The sequence below is a fragment of the Macaca nemestrina genome, chromosome 14, assembly GCF_043159975.1.
Source record: "Macaca nemestrina isolate mMacNem1 chromosome 14, mMacNem.hap1, whole genome shotgun sequence".
NCBI classification, from domain to species: Eukaryota; Metazoa; Chordata; class Mammalia; order Primates; family Cercopithecidae; genus Macaca; species Macaca nemestrina.
The window spans coordinates 65,305,832-65,318,289 of NC_092138.1; the positions used below are offsets into that span (position 1 = coordinate 65,305,832).

Genomic DNA, 12,458 nt, shown 5'->3' on the forward strand with positions numbered 1-12,458 from the left:
TTTAGTTATTTTTAAATGTACAATTAAATTATTATTGACTGCAATCACCCTGTTGTGCTATCAAATATTGGATCTTATTCATTCTTTCTAACTATTTTTTGTATCCATTAACTATTCCTACTTCCCCCCAACCCCGCTACCCACTCCCTGTTGGGAAAAAGGCTTATGGGGTGCCTTATTTATTTAGGTCTAAATAAACTGGTCATAAAAATATGGGACAGTAAGTTGTGAAAAGCCACAACAGGCCTCTGGGGAGGAAAAGCCTTCTTATCGCCATTATGTTCCCATTCTCAGAGCAAGAACTGCTCTCTTATCTGTAAACGCTGTGTTCAAGGAGAAAGATACTCCTTTGAAGCATTGGAATGTGGACAGATGTGCAGGCTCCTGGTTAAGCCCGCTCCCACCAGCTACTCTCCAATAAGTTAAAGACATGCTGTTTAAGCGCAAAGGAGATTCATTTAAACCGCTGTTGCTATAGGTTACGCGTATGACGTACTGCCTTCCTTTCACCGTTTTGCTCTGAACGTCTGCTTCTTAAATCTAAGTGATTATACTTAATAAAGTGTGGAGACCAGGACTCTGAGCCTTTTGCAGCCTCCATTTTGCAATTGGCCCCCTGGCCCCCACTCTTTATGCAATCTTAACCTGTCTCTTCTCATTCCTTCGTCACCACCGGACTTTGGGTACCCTACGGGTGGTGTTGAGGCTGGTCCCCAAGGCTACCCTTCCCAGCCTCTGGTAACCATCATTCTGTTCTCTATCTCCATGAGTTCAATTGTTTTAACTTTTAGCTCCCACAAATAAGTGGGAACATGTGAAGTTTGTAAAAGAGCAAATCTTTCTAGAAATAAGTAAGTTGGTAGTTGTCCAGGCCTTCTGGTGGGGATTGACTGCAATTGGGCATGGGGGAAGTTTTTGAAGTGATGTAAATGTTCTAAAATCATTTGGTGGTAATGATTGCATAACTGTATACATTTATTAAAAATAATTGATTTGTACAAGGGATGAATTTTTGGGTATATAAGATATACCTCAATAAAATGCTAAAAATGTTTATTTGGATTCTTTCTGTGTCCCCCTGATATAGTCAGTTCTCTGGGAACTGAAATAGGACCCTTAGACCTGCAAAGCCTAGATAGAGTTGCAGGGATGGGAAGCACACATTTCCCAAATAGGTCCCTGGAAGTGATGGTAATCAGAGTGACTCTTTCTACCACCCTGTATTTTACTTATTTGGGGCACAGCACCATAAAATGATCACTGATTTAGAGTACATACTGCATTCTGGAGGAAGGTGCCCCCTTCTCACCTGGCATTATTTCTAAGCTGGTGGCTTAGCTGTGCTATCAAACGGCCATTATGTCACTCTCTTGGGCCAGTTGCTTCTGGATGGTGCAGTATATTGAAGGACTGTGAGCTCACAGTTACACCTATTTTGCTGTGGACCCCGGCATCTGTCCCCTACTGGCTTAGAGGTGTGTGCTCCCACTACCTGGCCTCTCTCCTCTGCTGGTGCCCACTCCAGTCTTGGAGCAGAGTTGAGGCTGAGCCAGGGTGCTGTTGTGACCCATCTGGGTGTGTACACACTTGGGGCAGCACCAACATGCCAGCTTCCTGCCACCTCTCTGGACTTGAGGCACCAATGAGCATAGGATGGAGGCTGAGGTGGGAGCACTGAGAGCAGCTCAGGGCTTGCCTGCAGGCGTCCCTCAGCACAAACAGCCTGGGTAATGGCAGGAGCCAGAGATGTTCCTGGGCAGAAAGGGTAGGTCCCCAGTGAAGCCCCATCTTCAAGTTAGGGACAACCTGAAACTGGGGAGCCAGGCTGACAGACCAGAATGGGAACTTATGGTGCTTTTTCTGGGCCCAGCCATAGCCAGCCATGGACGAATCAGCATGCACTTCCTCCCCTCTGAAGCCCAGAAAAACCCAGGACTCAGCCAGACTCAAGGAGACTATGGGAGGACCTGTCTGTGGAGAGGAGTTACCCACTCCAGTGCCTCATCTCTTCTGAGAGCTGAGAAGAAGTTGGGATGACCAGCTGTGGAGAGGAGCTACCCACTCCAGGGTCTCCTCTCTGCTGAGAGCTGAGCAAATGTCCGGACAACTGGCTATGGAGAGGAGCTACCCACTCCAGGGTCTCCTCTCTGCTGAAGGATGAACACTTGTCAGGACACCCTCACTGTGGAGAGGAGCTATCCACTGTGAGTCTCCTCTGAGCTGTTATATCACTCAATAAAGCCCCTCTTCACCTTGCTCACCTTTCACTTGTCCATGTAGCTCATTCTTCCAGGGTGCAGGACAAGAACTCAAGACCCACCAAATGGAGGGGCTGAAACATGCCCCTTGCTTGCCACATTGCAAATGACAAGAAGGAGAGAAGAGCTGCAGCCCTTCAGGGAACCCAGACTTAGGAGCTCCCCAAGCCAGGGCTGTGACACCCTTTTTAGGGTTCTGTGATTCCTGGCATCTTCAAGCTTCCAGGCACCACCATGTTCCCCAATGCCAGCCATGGAAGCTGCTTGCAGTATGCCTGGTCCAGCTGCAGACTTGCAGGGAGCTGGCACCCATGCTGGCACCTGGAGCTGTCTGCCCTGCCACAGTCAGCGTGCCTGGATGTACGCAGAGGCCATACCCTACACTCGGCTCGCTCACCCCTCACCACTTGGCTCACTGGCAGGCAGGGGATCCAGGCAGGTAGTGTAAGCTGAGTGCAGCCTGCCTGGCCAAGTGGGCCCAGTGGGCCTGAGCAAAACTTGGGCAAAGGCAACACTGGCCACAGAGGTTGCTGCCTGGTGAAGCAACACCTCAATGATCCTGTAACATTATGTTGGGAGGGCAGGGACTTGAACACTAGACCTCTTGAATAACATCAATCCCTGGACATGTTCCAGATTTACAGGTGATAGAAACCACAAATGGCAAAGTCCCAGTAGCAGGAAGGGAGTCTTTGATTACAAGAAGCACTACATGTTGAGTCCAGAATAATTGTTTCAGAACTGATTTCTCCAAGACTTGTGCCAGGCATGATAACGTGGTACTGTGTGCATGAGGCTTATGAAAAGGAATATATATTTTACGTAAGCTAGTAGATAGTAATTATATTAGTTGTGACTTTTGTTGCTCCCCCTCCTAAGAAAGCAACTTAATTTAGATTAGCAAAAACCAGAATCCACTATAAAGGGTTGTCCATTAGAAACAAAAGTTCAGGAATGTGAATGTAGCCAGGTTTTAGGAAAAATGGAAATGAAAAAATAGGAACACATGAGGATTCTCTAAACTAAGGGTCCACAAGATTAAACAGTTTTTTTTAAAACAGGCCTGAAGTTACACAGGCAGAGGCACTCCATGTTAGTCTGGCTGCAAAGTCCATACTCTTAACCATCTCTCAACTTTGCTCCTCTCTCTCTCTTTGGCTACTCTTTTCTCTTTGCAGACATGGTTACTCTTGACCTCTCCAGTCCACATAGTCAAACATGATTACCTCACAGCTCCCAAGTTTGCATGCTATGGATCCAATGACTCACTCTCTGGTACTAATGACAATTCTCGAAACCTGGCAGAAAGAATCTGATTGCTCTAGGGAGAGTCAGTGTCACTCAGAGCAAACATGAGTGACTCACTCTGTGGATGGGGAAGAAGGATGGCTGGAGAAAATGCTCAGAGAAATCAGATGGTTAGGTCATAAACTGGAAAGCCACCCCGAATGTGCTACAGTGATAAATCTGAACTAACTCAGTTAAGTGTGGTGTTATAGTCTGTCTTCAAGTGTCATGAGGCTTCCTTTGGGGAGTTGTTTAACATATTTCATTAATAATAAAAATGTTAATGTATTAATTGGGAGGTTACTTTTTGATAGTCACTGTGCATTTTTTTTTATTGTTATACTTTAAGTTCTAGGGTACATGTGCACAACGTGCAAGTTTGTTACGTATGTATACATGTGTCATGTTGGTGTGCTGCACCCATTAACTCGTCATTTACATTAGGTATATCTCCTAATGCTATCCCTCCCTCCTCCCCTCTCTTCACAATAGGCCCTGGTATGTGATGTTCCCCTTCCTGTGTCCAAGTGATCTCATTGTTCCATTCCCACCTATGAGTGAGAACATGCAGTGTTTGGTTTTCCATCTTGAGGTGGTTTGCTGAGAATGATGGTTTCCAGCTGCATCCAAGGACACGAACTCATCCTTTTTTATGGCTGCATAGTATTCCATGGTGTTTATGTGCCACATTTTCTTAATCCAGTCTGTCACTCATGGACATTTGGGTTGATTCCAAGTCTTTGCTATTGTGAATAGTGCTGCAATAAACATACGTGTGCATGTGTCTTTATAGCAGCATGATTTATAATCCTTTGGGTATATACCCAGTAATGGGATGGCTGGGTCAAATGGTATTTCTAGTTCTAGATCCTTGAGGAATTGCCACACTGTCTTCCACAATGATTAAACTAGTTTACAATCCCACCAACAGTGTAAAAGTGTTCCTATTTCTCCACATCCTCTCCAGCACCTGTTGTTTCGTGACCTTTTTAATGATTGCATTCTAACTGGTGTGAGATGGTATCTCATTGTGGTTTCGATTTGCATTTCTCTGATGGCGAGTGATGATGAGCATTTTTTCATGTGTCTGTTGGCTGTATGAATGTCTTCTTTTGAGAAGTGTCTGTTCATATCCTTTGCCCACTTTTTGATGGGGTTGTTTGTTTTTTTCTTGCAAATTTGTTTGAGTTCTTTGTAGGTTCTGGATATTAGCCCTTTGTCAGATGAGTAGATTGCAAAAATTTTCTCCCATTCTGTAGGTTGCCTGTTCACTCTGATGGTAGTTTCTTTTGCTGTGCAGAAGCTCTTTAGTTTAATTAGATCCCATTTGTCAATTGTGGCTTTTGTTGCCGTTGCTTTTGGTGTTTTAGACATGAAGTCCTTGCCCATGCCTATGTCCTGAATGGTATTACCTAGGTTTTCTTCTAGGGTTTTTATGGTTTTAGGTCTAACATTTAAGTCTGTAATCCATCTTGAATTAATTTTCGTATAAGGAGTAAGGAAAGGATCCAGTTTCAGCTTTCTACTTATGGCTAGCCAATTTTCCCAGCACCATTTATTAAATAGGGAATCCTTTCCCCATTTCTTGTTTTTGTCAGGTTTGTCAAAGATCAGATGGCTGTAAATGTGTGGTATTATTTCTGAGGGCTCTATTCTGTTCCATTGGTCTATATCCCTGTTTTGATACCAGTACCATGCTGTTTTGGTTACTGTAGCCTTGTAGTATAGTTTGAAGTCAGGTAGCGTGATGCCTCCAGCTTTGTTCTTTTGGCTTAGGATTGTCTTGGCAATGCAGGCTCTTTTTTGGTTCCGTATGAACTTTAAAGCAGTTTTTTCCAATTCTGTGAAGAAAGTCATTGGTAGCTTAATGGGGATGACATTGAATCTATAAATTACCTTGGGCAGTATGGCCATTTTCACGATATTGATTCTTCCTATCCATGAGCATGGTATGTTCTTTCATTTGTTTGTGTCCTCTTTTATTTCACTGAGCAGTGGTCTGTAGTTCTCCTTGAAGAGGTCCTTTACAACCCTTGTAAGTTGAATTCCTAGGTATTTTATTCTCTTTGAAGCTATTGTGAATGGGAGTTCATTCATGATTTGGCTCTCTGTTTGTCTGTTACTGGTGTATAAGAATGCTTGTGATTTTTGCATGTTTATTTTGTATCCTGAGACTTTACTGAAGTTGCTTCTCAGCTTAAGGAGATTTGGGGCTGAGACGATGGGGTTTTCTAAATATACAATCATGTCATCTGCAAACAGGGACAATTTGACTTCTTCTTTTCCTAACTGAATACCCTTTATTTCTTTCTCTTGCCTGATTGCCCTAGCCAGAACTTCCAACACTATGTTGAATAGGAGTGGTGAGAGAGGGCACCCCTGTCTTGTGCCAGTTTTCAAAGGGAATGTTTCCAGTTTTTGCCCATTCAGTATGATATTGGCTGTGGGTTTGTCATAAATAGCTCTTATTATTTTGAGATATGTTCCATCAATACCGAATTTATTGAGAGTTTTTAGCATGAAGGGCTGTTGAATTTTGTCAAAGGCCTTTTCTGTATCTATTGAGATAATCATGTGGTTTTTGTCTTTGGTTCTGTTTATATGTTGGATTACGTTTATTGATTTGTGTATGTTGAACCAGCCTTGCATCCCAGGGATGAAGCCCACTTGATCGTGGTGGATAAGCTTTTTGATGTGCTGCTGGATTCGGTTTGCCAGTATTTTATTGAGGAGTTTAGCATCGATGTTCATAAGGGATATTGGTCTTAAATTCTCTTTTTTTGTTGTGTCTCTGCCAGGCTTTGGTATCAGGATGATGTTGGCCTCATGAAATGAGTTAGGGAGGATTCCCTCTTTTTCTATTGATTGGAATAGTTTCAGAAGGAATGGTACCAGCTCCTCCTTGTACCTCTGGTAGAATTCAGCTGTGAACTCGTCTGGTCCTGGACTTTTTTTGGTTGGTAGGCTATTAATTATTGCCTCAATTTCAGAGCCTGCTATTGGTCTATTCAGGGATTTAACTTCTTCCTGGTTTAGTCTTTGGAGAGTGTAAGTGTCCAGGAAATTATCCATTTCTTCTAGGTTTTTTAGTTTATTTGCATAGAGGTGTTTATAGTATTCTCTGATGGTAGTTTGTATTTCTGTGGGGTCGGTGGTGATATCCCCTTTATCATTTTTTATTGTGTCTATTTGATTCTTCTCTCTTTTCTTCTTTATTAGTCTTGCTAGTGGTCTATCAATTTTTTTGATCTTTTCAAAAAAACAGCTCCTGGATTCATTGATTTTTTGGAGGGTTTTTGGTGTCTCTATCTCCTTCAGTTCTGCTCTGATCTTAGTTATTTCTTGCCTTCTGCTAGCTTTTGAATGTGTTTGCTCTTGCTTCTCTAGTTCTTTTAATTGTGATGTTAGGGTGTCAATTTTAGATCTTTCCTGCTTTCTCTTGTGGGCATTTAGTGCTATAAATTTCCCCCTACACACTGCTTTAAATGTATCCCACAGATTCTGGTATGTTGTATCTTTGTTCTCATTGGTTTCAAAGAGCATCTTTATTTCTGCCTTCATTTCGTTATGTACCCAGTAGTCATTCAGGAGCAGGTTGTTCAGTTTCCATGTAGTTGAGCAGTTTTGATTGAGTTTCTTAGTCCTGAGTTCTAGTTTGATTGCACTGTGCTCTGAGAGACAGTTTGTTATAATTTCTGTTCTTTTACATTTGCTGAGGAGTGCTTTACTTCCAACTACGTGGTCAATTTTGGAATAAGTGCAATGTGGTGCTGAGAACAATGTATATTCTGTTGATTTGGAGTGGAGAGTTCTGTAGATGTCTATTAGGTCCACTTGGTGCAGAGTTCAGTTCAATTCCTGGATATCCTTGTCAACTTTCTGTCTCATTGATCTGTCTAATGTTGACAGTGGGGTGTTAAAGTCTCCCATTATTATTGTATGGGAGTCTAAGTCTCTTTGTAAGTCTCTAAGGACTTGCTTTATGAATCTGGATGCTCCTGTATTGGGTGCATATATTTAGGATAGCTAGCTCTTCCTGATTAATTGATCCCTTTACCATTATATAATGGCCTTCTTTGTCTCTTTTGATCTTTGATGGTCTAAAGTCTATTTTATCAGAGACTAGGATTGCAACTCCTGCTTTTTTTGTTTTCCATTTGCTTGGTAGATCTTCCTCCATCCCTTTATTTTGAGCCTATGTGTGTCTCTGAATGTGAGATGGATCTCCTGAATACAGCAAACTGATGGGTCTTGACTCTTTATCCAATTTGCCAGTCTGTGTCTTTTAATTGGACAATTTAGTCCATTTACATTTAAGGTTAATATTGTTATGTGTGAACTTAATCCTGTAATTATGATATTAGCTGGTTATTTTGCTTGTTAGTTGATGCAGTTTCTTCCTAGCATCGATGGACTTTACATTTTGGCATGTTTTTGCAGTGACTGGTACCTGTTGTTCCTTTCCATGTTTAGTGCTTCCTTCAGGATCTCTTGTAGGGCAGGCCTGGTGATGACAAAATCTCTAAGCATTTGCTTGTCTGTAAAGGATTTTATTTCTCCTTCACTTATGAAACTTAGTTTGGCTGGATATGAAATTCTGGGTTGAAAATTCTTTTCTTTAAGAATGTTGAATATTGGCCCCAACTCTCTTCTGGCTTGTAGAGTTTCTGCCGAGAGATCTGCTGTTAGTCAGATGGGTTTCTCTTTGTGGGTAACCCAACTTTTCTGTCTGGCTGCCCTTAACATTTTTTCCTTCATTTCAACTTTGGTGAATCTGACAATTATTTGTCTTGGAGTTGCTCTTCTCAAGGAATATCTTTGTGGCATTCTCTGTATTTCCTGGATTTGAATGTTCGCCTGCCTTACTAGGTTGGGGAAGTTCTCCTGGATGATATCCTGCAGAGTGTTTTCCAACTTGGTTCCATTTTCCCTGTCACTTTCAGGCACACCAATCAGACGTAGTTTTGGTCTTTTCACATAATCTTATATTTCTTGGAGGCTTTGTTCATTTCTTTTTACTCTTTTTTCTCTACACTTCTCTTCTTGCTTCATTTCATTCATTTGATCTTCAATCGCTGATACTCTTTCTTCCAGTTGATCAAGTTGGTTACTGAAGCTTGTGCATTTGTCACGTAGTTCTTGTGTCATGGTTTTCATCTCCGTCAGCTCGTTTATTGTCTTCTCTGCATTGATTATTCTAGTTATCCATTCATCCATTCTTTTTTCAAGGCTTTTAGTTTCTTTGCACTGGGTATGTAGTTCCTCTGTTAGCTCTGAGAAGTTTGATCGACTGAAGCCTTCTTCTCTTAACTCGTGAAAGTCATTCTCCATCCAGCTTTGTTCTATTGCTGGCGAAGAGCTGCATTCCTTTGGAGGGGGAGATGCACTCTGATTTTTTGAATTTCCAGCTTTTCTGCACTGCTTTTTCCCCATCTTTGTGGTTTTATCTGCCTTTGGTCTTTTATGATGGTGATGTACTGATGGGGTTTTGGTGTGGGTGTCCTTTTTGTTTGTTAGTTTTCCTTCTAACAGTCAGGACCCTCAGCTGCAGGTCTGTTGGAGTTTTCTTGAGGTCCACTCCAGACGCTGTTTGCCTGGGTATCAGCAGCGGAAGCTGCAGAAGATAGAATATTGCTGAACAGCGAATGTTGCTGTCTGATTCTTGCTCTGGAAGCTTCGTCTCAGAGGTGTACCCAGCCGTGTGAGGTGTGAGGTGTCAGTCTGCACCTAGTAGGGGATGTCTCCCAGTTAGGCTACTCAGGGGTCAGGGACCCACTTGAGCAGGCAGTCTGTCCGTTCTCAGATCTCAACCTCTGTGCTGGGAGAACCACTGCTCTCTTCAAAGCTGTCAGACAGGGATATTTACATCTGCAGAGGTTTCTGCTGCTTTTTGTTTAACTATGCCCTGTCCCCAGAGGTGAAGTCTACAGAGGCAGGCAGGCCTCCTTGAGCTGCAGTGGGCTCCACCCAATTCGAGTTTCCTGGAGGCTTTGTTTACCTACTTAAGCCTCAGCAATGGCAGGCTCCCCTCCCCCAGACTCGCTGCCACCTTGCAGTTAGATCTCAGACTGCTATGCTAGCAATGAGGGAGGCTCCGTGGGCGTGGGACCCTCTGGGCCAGGTGTGGGATATAATCTCCTGGTGTGCCGTTTGCTAAGATCCTTGGTAAAGCGCGGTATTAGGGTGGGAGTTACCTGATTTTCCAGGTGTTGTGTGTCTCAGTTTCCTTTAGCTAGGAAAAGGAATTCCCTTCCCCCTTGCACTTCCCAGGTGAGGCGATGCCTTGCCCTGCTTCAGGTCTCACTGGTCAGGCTGCACCCACTGACCAGCACTGACTGTCCAACACACCCCAGTGAGATTAACCCAGTACCTCAGTTGAAAATGTAGAAATCACCCATATTCTGTGTTGCTCACGCTGGGAGCTGGAGGCTGGAGCTGTTCCTATTCGGCCATCTTGGGCGCCCCATCCCGCTATGCATTTTTAACATATACACATACTGATCTTCACAACACCTCTATGGAGTTGGTTTAATTATTTCCATCTTACAAATGAGGAAACTAAGGGTCCACAAGATTAAATAGTTCTTTCTAAACAGGTCTGAAGTGTGCAGGCAGAGGTACTCCATGTTAGTCTGGTTGCAAAGTCTATGCTCTTAGCCAGAAGGGTAATTATTAGTAGGCTTGGAAATTATTGCCAGCATCCAATCTAAAATCATAAAGAAATGAAATGGACTGTGAATATAAACTTCATATTGTAGTAATGATTTATCTAGAGGAAGACTGCTAAAGATTCTCTTCTTGGGCTGTATTATCTAGTTTGGTGGTGTTGCAGCAAACTCTTCAGTGACTTTGGGTAGAAAATAGACATGCTCTATGTATATTAAGAGGAAAAAGAGTTACCCAAAATTTTCTCTAGGATATTAAGCAGGAAATAATTAAACAGACAACACTCTGAGCTCCTATAGTCAAAGAGGGGTTAAATGATGTCATTCAGGATGCATCTTGATATTGGCAATTTTCTAAAATAGCAGATTGGTTTTCAATTTGGATGCCAATTAAGAAGTGACTTTTCCAACTGCTGAAAGCAGCAAGTGGAGGTGCGGCCCTAGCAGCCAGGACTCTGAACTGTGGCAGCTAGTGATACAGAATGAGATGGACTAACCCCACAAAGGACATCACCAGATAGAGATAAGAAAAAAGAGTAGTCAGATGTATCTGTTCCTCCTGGAGCCTCAAAACATCATTATTCAAGATCACGATCAAGGTCAAGAGAAAGAAAATGAAAGTCAAGTAATAAAGGAAGAAAACACAGGAGCTGGAACAGAAGCAAAGAGGCAAGAAGACATGAATCCAAAGAAAAATCCTCTAAGAAACACAAATCTGAGGAACATAATGACAAAGAACATTCCTCTGATAAAGAAAGAGAGCAACTAAATTAATCTGAAAATAGTGAGGACAAGCACAAATGCAAAAAATGAAAGTCATCAAGAGGCAGAAGTCACTCAAGATCTAGGTCTCGTGAAAGACGCCATCGTAGTAGAAGCAGGCTGGAGCAGAAGTCTCGATCCAGGAGTGGGGAGTGGAAGAAGTCTCAACCTAGAAGCAGAGAGGGGAAGAAATCAAGATCCAGAAGCAGGGAAAGAAAAGGGCATATCAGATCTCATTCCTGCTCAAGATCGAGACACAGGCATAGGACTAGAAGCAGGAGTAGAACAAAGAGTAGGAGTCGAGATAGAAAAAAGAGAATTGAAAAACCGAGAAGATTTAGCAGAAGTTAAAGCTGGACTCCGAGTCCACTTCCCTTCAGAAGCAGAAACACAGCAATAGACACACAAGAAGCTTTAGCTAGGAGGTTGGAAAGGGCAAAGAAATTATAAGAACAGCGATACAAGAAAATGGTTGAAAAACAAAAACAACAAGAAATAACTGCAGCAGCTGCAGCTACTGGGGGTTCTGTTCTCAATGTTGCTGCCCTGTTGGCATCAGGAATGCAAGTAATACCTCAGATAGCCATGACAGCTCAAATGGCAGCCCTGCAAGCTAAAGCTTTGGCAGAGACAGGAATAGCTGTACCTAGCTACTATAACCCAGCAGAATTTCCATGTGAATCCATTGAAATTTGCTGAACAAGAGAAAAAAAGGAAAATGCTTTGGCAGGGCAAGAAAGAAGAGGACAAATCTTAATCTGCTGAAATACGCGAAAAATTGAATTTTGGAAACAAGGACCAAAATGTCAAATTTAGGAAATTGATGGGTATTAAGAGTGAAGATGAAGCTCGATGTAGCTCAGTTGATGAAGAAAGTTACAAGACTCTGAAGCAATAGGAAGAAGTATTTAGAAGTTTAGATGCTCCGTATGAAAAGGCAAGATCACAAATCCACACACAAAGAGGAATGGGTTTGGGTTTCACATCTTCAATGTGAGGAATGGATGCAGTTTGAAAAAGATCATACTTTAAAGTTTGGGACTTTATATACTTCTTGTTCTGATATCAGGTCCTTGTTCACCAAACAGCTAGCATTCTAGCTTGCATGGGTGTTACACTGACTTTCATTTATTGAAAAATATGAATTTTTATAAATATCAGATAAGTGACACTGGTGTTAGTGTTGTAATCAGGTTAAACCCACTTACACTAAACTTGACAGGACTATAGAAGGACAATATTTTTTAGATCATGAATTCTACTTTTCAATACATAAAAGCTGTAGGTGGGATAAAAATCTCACACATGGATCTTTTTCGTGTCTACTGTCTTGTGTACTTTTGTACTTAATCTTGTACAGTTATTTTCATCTCTTGAAACATGAAAGAAATGTTATGTAGCTGTTCTTTAGAAGATCTGGCCATTTGGCACATAACTTAGCACAGATAACCTGGGTGGTGATGATAATAAAAATGGTTTTCTCAAA

General features: G+C 42.2%; 1 pseudogene; it reads left to right on the forward strand.

Moving 5' to 3' along the window:
- The first annotated feature begins 2,569 nt into the window (after nucleotides 1-2,569).
- On the forward strand, nucleotides 2,570-11,888 carry LOC105485787 (arginine/serine-rich coiled-coil protein 2-like; annotated as a pseudogene).
- Nucleotides 11,889-12,458: the final 570 nt, after the last annotated feature.